Source organism: Atta cephalotes (genome assembly GCF_000143395.1).
Source record: "Atta cephalotes unplaced genomic scaffold scaffold00020, whole genome shotgun sequence".
NCBI lineage: Eukaryota > Metazoa > Arthropoda > Insecta > Hymenoptera > Formicidae > Atta > Atta cephalotes.
In genome coordinates, this window is record NW_012130084.1 from 92515 (window position 1) to 101875 (window position 9361).

The window sequence follows — 9361 nt, forward strand, 5'->3', positions numbered from 1 at the left end:
CTGATTGATATATTATAGAAAATATATGTAAAAGAATTTTTTTATATAAATAATTAAGAATAAAAAATTTAAAAATTAATTTAAAGAGAAAGACAAAATTATTATGTAATCAATGAATAGTGTAAAAAATATTGTCTTTTTTTCTTTGCTTAAAAATTTATGGTGGATTTACAGAAGCACACATATTTTAATTTAGATGAGTTTACTGAATTTTTGTTATTTGTTATAGATTTTTATTTAATTATATATTAAAACTGATTTTTTATAGAGAAACAAAACATAATTAAGTATAAGTAAGAAATTGTTATTTAATAGTCGAGTTAATGATAAATGTTGAGAGAATTCTAATAAGGGAATAACATAAGTAAGAAATTTCATGGGATAAAGTCTAATCTAAACCTGGTTTGTAGAAACGCCTGTAATTAATTGCGCGTTGATGACGCGTCTTTTGCCCGTACTTATCCTATATTTATCGCTCAGTGACTGTTTGATTCTCCCTTCAGAATAATTATGTGCGGTTATTATAGAAAATAGGAAGAAAAAGAGAGAGAATTTTATAAGGAACAGATACAGGAGGAAAACTTTAGGAAAACTTCTAATATTACATATGAGAAAAATTACATTAGAGATTTTAAATGTGAAAGAAAAAGAAAATTTAGGAAGAAAAAGTTTATGTAAGAGCGACGAAAAGAAGAAGAAATTTTATTGGAAAAAATTATCGATATTCCACAAAAAAGAAATGAAACGGAATCAAATAGACATGTTTAGCGTTAATGTGGGGCACGAGTACGCATCCTCTTGTACATAATCACAGTATAATTATAATAAATAATGTATTTCCTCCGGGTTGTACCGGATAGTACACGTGTAATATTTGTAGCGTTGTAAATTGTACTCCGACTCGCCGCCCCCTCTTCATCACATTTTACTTTATTCGTTGTAAAGATATCATGAATCCGTTTCTCCTGGCTGCACTTTCCGCGATCTATCTTGGTCTCTTATTTTTCTGCAAATATGTTTTATTAAATTTAGAATGCAGAATGGGAAAGTGCAGACGATAAGAGGCAGATTTTCAGTCAAGTATGTCTAGCGATTTATATAAACGGCGTGATGAGCGAAATGGACGAGTGTATTATATTAGAAATGAGGATCGAACTCTGATCTCAATCAAGCGGTTCTCTAGTAATGCTAAGCTATTCATACACGTATATTGACAGGCGTCACGAGCAAAAAACGTGATTAAAAAATACAAAGAGTACAGTATATTAAGTACACAATTTGATTCTATTTTCGCTATTTCACGGTAATTTGATTTGAATTTTACTTCTGGAAAAGGTTTATATAATAATAATTTATTTAAAGTAATGAACGATTGGTACTCCCGAAAAGGAAGTATCGAGGCAGCCAAAGTGAGAAAAAGTTTTATTCGTGCCGCCTTGAGCTACGTAATTCACAGGTCGATGACACCTGATTATTATATTATATATACATACTACATGTATATATAATATATATGTTATATATATTATTGTGTACGGTAAGGATGTCCTTCCTTCGCTCTTTCCACTTGCCTCCTCCAGCCACATACACTCACACACATTCACACAGTAATAATTAAGTTGCGTGCCTGTATTTTGTATGATCGAGCGAGAGTTCGAAGAAGAAAAAAAATAAACGAGATATTCCTTACTATATCGAAATGTGTACCCTTATTTCTTGATGCGTTTCCAAGTCTGTGTCGATCAAAGGTTCAGTTCCGTTTTGGTGTCAAATCATTCTCAGCTCAATGTGCTTGTTTATATTTAATCGCGATTTAACGCGAAGAATGACTTTTTCCTTTCGATGTCAGTTTGGTGTGGCAAGGCTATCATGACCGCACATTTTTCGAGAAGATATATATGTACCTTAGTAGGCGTAAAAAGAAAAGAGAGAAAAAGAGCTCCAATAAAATTGTTCCATTAAAATGGCACCAAAACACTGCCTTTGCCATTCCAAACTTGGAGTCCGCAGCAAGATATGAGCAGGCACATGAGTGAGATCATCATACTGCGTCTATTGTGCATTATATATGTATCTTTCGATCTATACATGTACATAATGTTTGTAAAAAAAATTGTGAATACACGCAGTAATAGATATAAAGGAATATATCGTAAAGAACTCTTTCTCAGGATATTTAGAATGAGAGGAACGAGAACCTTTGAACGTTTACGGATGTCCCAGCCTTAATTTTTGCAATGAATTTTGTTTTGTCCATTTTTTTTAAGTCCATGTTTTCTTAGGAAAAGTTTTAAGGAAATTTATTATTACAACTTTTTAAGATTTGACATCTAATATTTTGGAAATTAAATCTCGAATTAAAACTCTCAGAAAGTAAGATGAATCTGAGTAAATATATTTGAATTTATTTTGATACAATTTCTAATTTAAAATTTGTTAATTAAATAACGCGAAAGGTTTTATATCTCGATATTATAATTGAAAGTTTTTTGATTTTGTAATTTTGTAATTATGTATTTCTTGAATCTCTTTAGAACTGGACAAAAATATCGGGAAAAAAAAAAATATCGCTCCTTTCTCTCTTTCTTTATTTTCATTATTTGAGAGTTTATTCGTCGGGTCCGTCTTTCTGTAGTCTCAAAATTATTTATTATATTTTTTGTTATTTGTGCGCAGACACATTATCATATTAATTACTGGAAATTTTAATTTTATTTATGATTTAAACATGGAATTTTCATGAAAATTTTAGCTTTACTGATAATTAAAAAAATACTCTAAAAATCGTATTAGTAGCACATTGCAAACTTTGGCGAGTACAGAGACGGACTTCATATGAGAGCGAAAATTCTGTCATAAATCGCATGATATCTCACGTATGACTTTAACATCTTGCAGATTTGGTTATCGGAACACACGATGGAGCAAATGCCAGTAAGTGCAAAATATAATATTTTTTTATCCTTTATTGCAAATCTATAAAGAAATTAAGTAAAGGATGCACTTATCCATTTATTCGTCATTCTGTAATTTGCATTATGATAATTAATATATTTTATTAATTATTATTATTTGATTTATTATGCACCATATAAGAAAATGAACAATTTTATAGGACTTTGTGATAAAAATAGAGGAAAGTAAAAGTTCAATATTCTTAATTGATAATGAAGTACAATAGAAGATTGAATTGTCGAACTTGTTCTCTGAAGAATATTATTAATTGAAACATCTTCTTTTAGATGTGGTGTCCGCCAACACCTCCTACAACGGATAACGATGTGTATATCGATTATTCTCTTGGATTTTTATATGAAAATATCCCCATGACAGAGGCTCAACTGCCGCCAATTTACGTGAAGAAGGATCGGAATAGAAGCAGAATCGATATTGGTATCACTGATGATGGTGAGTCAATTTGTAGATGATAAAAATTCTTTTCTTTAATAAATGAATGGCTAATAAAATTTAAAAAGCCTAAAAGAATCGAATAGTATCGATTTATTGCAACATTTACTTAAATAACATATATAACAATACTAGAACTTGTAAATTTAATATTATATTCTAATATTGTCATATTGAGTATAAAAACAACACTAAAGAGAACCAAAAATGTCGAAACATTAGCGAGTTATATTTGTTGAGTATACGAATTTCATTGCAATAAATTGGCATTGCGTATTAATAGTCACGTTCTTTCTGACTTTTTAAATTGATTTATTAGTTGATTTATTCTCAAGAGCGTATATATTGTACAGTTCTTTCCATAAGTTTAGAAACACATAAAAGTGTGCAGTTTAAGGAAAATACGTAATAAAATCTATATATTTTGGTTTGTAAATAATTATTTAATTGAAAAAAAGACGAAATAAAAATACATACATACATACATATGTTATCTATAATAACATGCTATTAAAATATGGAATTTTAATTAAAATTCGATTTATATGAAATCTAATTCTTCGGAGCCATTTTACAATTTATGGAGTCTGAAATTAACTTGCGACTCAAATAGTTTATCATTTTTATAGAAACCGTTAAACTACAATTAAACGATCTGTGATGTGTATATATAACGCAAGTACGACATTGCAAAACAAATGATAATATATAAACAATAGCTCAAAGCGCGAAATTCAATTTTGAGCTATTAAATGCTTGTTTGACATATTTTCAGCATGTACAAACTTAGGTGTTCTAGATAAAAATATTTATATTTATCACTATTTAGATTTCTTATGACGTATTTAAATAAAATATAGATCGCAGTTACGTAAATTTTTCTGTACAATGTAAGGTGTTTTCAAACTTATTAGTACTGTATATTTTATTTTTAAATAAATTTTTAAATTAATCCGAAGCAACCGATATATATATTTTAAGGATACCTAAGAATGAAAATTTCTATCTTGTAATACAAATAGTGATGATTATAATTGTAATAAATATGAAAAAAATGGAACAAAAAAAATGAATGAAAAAAAAAATGAAATTCTTGGCAAATAAATTGCTTATATTTTTGAAGCTTTAATTACAGAATATCTATATATTAAGCATGCACGTAGACAAAATGTCAATCAATTGTTGTGTTGTTTATGAAAAACAATAAAATTATATCGTATTCGTTTGCACGGCTATGTATCGAACTTTTTATAAATTAAAAAATCGTCCAATATTTCATCTATCTGTGCTCTTGTTTTTTTTTGGGATTTGTTCTTTATCTTTGCCCATACAAAAATGTAGAGACAAAGACAGTAAGACGTAAACAGTAAGCGAATCGGCCAATTACAGTAGAGAACATTATTGATTTACGTTTTCCACTGTGAGTCTCTTATTACTTATGTCTTATTGCTCTATATTTTTCTATATTTCTGGCTTATGATTTTTCTCTCCATTAATATCTATCTTTATATGTTCTTTCATTCGATCAATTTAATCATTACTTTCTTTATAGGTTGTCGACCGGCGAAAATGATGCGCCATAAGGAGGAGTCCGTGTTAGCGCCAAGGTCGCTCTTTGATCGGCCGTCACCGGCATTGATGAAGATGCGTCGCGACATGAAGCTGTATAAATATCGTGCGATTGTACGTCCCCCTATGCCGATCTTGAAGACTTCATCACATGTGACGAAAACCTCACCGGAGCCGGATCAAGCTATGGATTGGTTGGTCTACGAGGAATGGGGCTTGTTACATTCCATCCAAAACTATCAGAACTTACCACTAAACACGATGATTCTCTCGCCTGGTCATACGCCTAATTGGGATATGGTTGCCGATTCCATTAACAATGGTGCACGTTTATACAGATCACCCAAGCATTGCAGAAACAGATACGAATCTGTGATAATACCCAGGGAGGAGGGTAAATTACTGTATGACACCGCGCCGAAGAAACAGAAAAAGCAGAAGACGAGTGTTTACAAAACGCTGTCAGTCTCCGAGGTATGTAACTGTTATAATATTGATGTATACGATAGCATCAAAGTATTCTATGCATTTCTAATTTTTTACAGATTATTTGTATTAAAATAAAAAAAGTTAATTGAGCTCGTGTAATAAAACAAAGCCAAATTAAAACGAGCAATATAAGATGTCATGTTTGTTTATAAATATAAAAATTCATATTTAAAATGATTAAACGTTTCGAGTGATATGAACATGTAATATTATCTTTATTTTACTATTTTTTCAGCAACAAAGCAAGAGCAACAGAATAATGAGAACATCGCAATTACACAATCAGGACAGAAATGGCTCCTTTACGTCAACAGGCAATCAGAGATATGAAATCATGAAATCCGTTTCTAACAAGCGAACGCCTACCATAAAACCAACATCCATCGTAAATTCAATGATGAGAAATAATCCGAATGTTGATGTCCTGGCTACCGATTACAAAATACTGGTCGATAATCCATCAACACCGATTGAAATTGCTACGCGACGTGCTGATAGGATCAAATTAGAGAAGCTAAATAAAGCAGTTAGTATAAGAAACAATTGCTATTTATTTATTACTTTAAATCTCAACTAACACAATTTTTGCAGTTTGTCAAATTTTTTAGTAACTATTAGTCGACTTCACAATAATTTTTATTGGAATGCCAAATTTGCATTACACTTTTTGACCACATTATGTAAGAAACTTTTTCACTGAGAATAACTGGCATTTATACATTGATTTATCTATCAATTAAATACTATCAAACATCTTGTTTTTTTTGGATTTTTGTTTTTTTGATTTTTTTGGACTTTTTTGAGAACTTGCACTATTGCTGGTAATAAGATTTTTGTGCGTTTTTTTTATCCATCCAGTTTTATACATGACAATTATGATTCAATAACATTTACACAATCTAATTATGCATTTTTTTTTTATTATAAGTTAGTAAAGTTATTTCTTTTTGTAGTTTAAATTTGCATTGAGAAGGACTGAAAACGTTAATCGAAACGTCTTTCACAATAAATTTGTGATTATAATAAATATTATTTACGCACCTCCCCCCCCCCCCACCAATAATTGCGTGAGCTCTCAATTAATTTTTTATTTCTTATTATTAGATTTATTTTTAGATTTATTTTTAATATATATTTTCTTTAATATTGACAGTTAAAATTAATTTTCGTTTATTAGATCAAAATAAATATTAACTTAACAACACTTAATTTATCTCGAATATATTGGCATTTGAATCATAAAATCAATATTAGCCATTATATTCGCCACACTAATACATTCGAGGGAATATACGCTAATTGAGATTTATAGTCACAGGTTTTAACTCCGGAACAACAACAACAGGTAGCAGCACGACTTCTGCAACATCAGCAGCAACAACAAGCCGCCCAACAGCAACAACAACTGAAGCTACAGCAGCAGCAGACTCAACAACAGGTTGGACAGCAAGCAATCGCAAATTCTGTTACATCTCAAATTCATCAATTGACACAAGCAACGGTACCTAGTACGAAGGTTGCGACTAACGTGAGTTTGAGCAATGTAACAACTACAACGGCAGCCACTACAGTGGTTAAGGCTCGATCGGGAGGAGGACAAATGCAGGACGTGAGAACGACATCGGCAAACGCGAATATTCAGCAAGCAACTCAACGAACTGCGACGAGTTTAGTGTCTGCTGGTCAAACTTCCGTTGGTGCGGCAAGTGGTCAAAAGGGAGGCCTAGTAGGCGTCACGATGGCCACAGCAGCATCGGGAAATAAAATCCCAACGCCAGCACAGGTGCAATACTACAGGCAACAGCAGCAACAGCAGCAGGTATTATTGCGGCAGCAGCAGCTTAAAGTATTGCAAGCTCAAGCCGCTAGCGGTCAAAAAGTGTCTGTTGCGGTTTCGGCTACGGCGGCAGCGGCGGCAGCGGCACAACGAGCTACCTTGATGAAGCAGGGTATTGGTTCGGTCGGTACTGCGGGTACTGCAACACCGCAGACCGCTGTAGGCAAACCAACAATGACTAGAACACTGTCCGAAACTGAAATAGCTGCTGCGTTACTGAAACGGCAGGCATTACAGCAGCAAGCGAAGGCGGCTGCTGCTGCAGCGGCTGCACAAGGGCAGGTAAGTTTTAATAAGGGAGAAAAATTAAATTAAAGAAAATATAATTAAAAAAATATAAATGATTAAAATTATTCATAGATATCTGAACTAATTAACTGTATTACGCTCATCTTAAAAAAAGAAAAATGAAATATTGTGGAACGCAATTTTATATTCTTATCTCGTAAAGGTAATCGGTTGCGACTTTGCTGTAGGTACCTACGCCAACGGGACTTACACCGGCACAAATCTTCGCTCAGGCTGGTCTACAAGTGCAACAAGCGGGGACTTCCGCGGGCGGTACTCCGGTAGCGACACTTGTGAAGACGACCAATGTGCCGGGTGTCCGTACCGCGACTCCCCAACAAATCCGACAGCTTGCAATTCACCCGCAGATTATCACGCAGAGAAAATTACCGGCACAGAAAGTCGCGCAGTTAGCTCAAGTCGCAAATAAAGCTGGTGTGCAAACGCAACTGATCGTGCAACCTACTAAATCGCTACCTACAACCATGACGGTACAGCAAATTCATCAAGTGATGAAACATGTGCAGCCCTCGACGATGCAGCAATTTAGTCACGTAAAGAAATAAGATTTCTTTTTAAATTTTGTAAACTTTTAATTATTATATAAAAAAGTTTCTATGTAACTATTTTTTTTTCTACGTAACTATATTTCTGAATCCTTAGGAATCTCTATCAAATTATTCGTAAACTATAATCATTAAAATTAAAAAAGTGTTGAATATTTTTGGAATTAAATTTATAAGGTAAACGCGAAAGAAAAGCAGAAAGATCACCGAGAAAGATCATCGAAGTTAACAAATGAATGCTTAATCGACTTATGAATGGCTACTCTAATTGTAGGTCTCCACGGGGCAAACGGTGTCTCAGGCTAGTCAAGTTGTATTAGCTAAATCACCGTTGCAGACTCGTGTAATACCAGTTGCACCTGCATCCCTGAAGCAAACTATTCAAGTGGTGACTGCTAGCAATCCTCAGCTACGACAGTCCACGTCTATCCAAGGAAAACCTGTTACTAGTGCAGTAAGACGAAGTCCTGGTCCAGGGTCTAGCCCCAATACAAGCACAAGTCCAGGTGCGGCAACTTCCACAGTTGCTGCGGGTACTAGTCCTGCCGTAGGTGCTACTTCCGTGTCTGCCTCGAATCTAACTTCTCCATCTGTTCTTGGTCAAGTGAGATTACAAACTTTAACACAGCAAGTACAACAACAACAGACACAACAGCAACAGCAAACTCAACAGGATACTCAACCAAAATAGCTTTGTTTTACGATTGTATGGCGATCGTTGAAATTATATTGGGAAATTCAGAAACCAAATTGGTTTCACATGTTAAAAAATAAAAAATTATTACAATATAAAGGGTTAGTTTAGAATATTTTTCTTTAGAATGTACGTATATAGAAAGAATTAATCAATACAAATATCAATATGTGGTTTATTGTTATTAACAACCACGATATGTGGTTGTTAATAACAATAAAAATACTGATTTAAGTAAAATATTAGAGTATTTTTGATCGAATGTACCGATTAAAGAAAGGAAATATTATTTAAATATCTTGGATATCATTAATAAAATAGAAAATATCAGTTCATCGAAAATAAAATTCGAATATCTTGAAACTAAATAAATAAAAAGCCATTAATTTACCGACAATAAAGTACTCGAGTGTTAATAAGACGATGAAATAAATTTCTATAAATATTTAGATATATCAGTTTCTGATTTTCCCAATTCAACTTCAATTCGACAGACACTCAAGTTTCAGT